Source organism: Sinocyclocheilus anshuiensis, unplaced genomic scaffold (genome assembly GCF_001515605.1).
Source record: "Sinocyclocheilus anshuiensis isolate Anshui unplaced genomic scaffold, SAMN03320099.WGS_v1.1 scaffold794, whole genome shotgun sequence".
In the NCBI taxonomy this organism is placed as follows: domain Eukaryota; kingdom Metazoa; phylum Chordata; class Actinopteri; order Cypriniformes; family Cyprinidae; genus Sinocyclocheilus; species Sinocyclocheilus anshuiensis.
Window position 1 is genome coordinate 211,868 of NW_015547683.1, and position 434 is coordinate 212,301.

Genomic DNA, 434 nt, shown 5'->3' on the forward strand with positions numbered 1-434 from the left:
CAGTAATAACTCAGTAATAACACAGGAATAACACAGGCATAACACAGGATTAACACAGTAATAACACAATAAAACAAAATACTTTTCACTCCACTACATTTCTATCAAGGTCCTCGAAGTAGAAAGTCGTTACTATGTAGCAGCTTTGAAAGTCAGTGGGTGATTTTTTTCTTCTCTAAAATGTGACTCTCTTTTTTTTCAGACAGTTTATGAGTTATCACTCTTGTAGGGACATGAAGTGATTTCCCAGCATTTTTTGAACACTGCCCAGTTGCAAACGTGATATTTATTTACAACAAGTTCTGTGTGTGACAGCAAAGCACCACGAGAGCGATTAGACAGCATTTTTTTTTTTTTATTGTTTTGATGTCAAATAAGTCTTGCTGTTTTGCTTTTTTGTTAAAGCAGTGTTGCTGTTGTAAAGTTATACATCT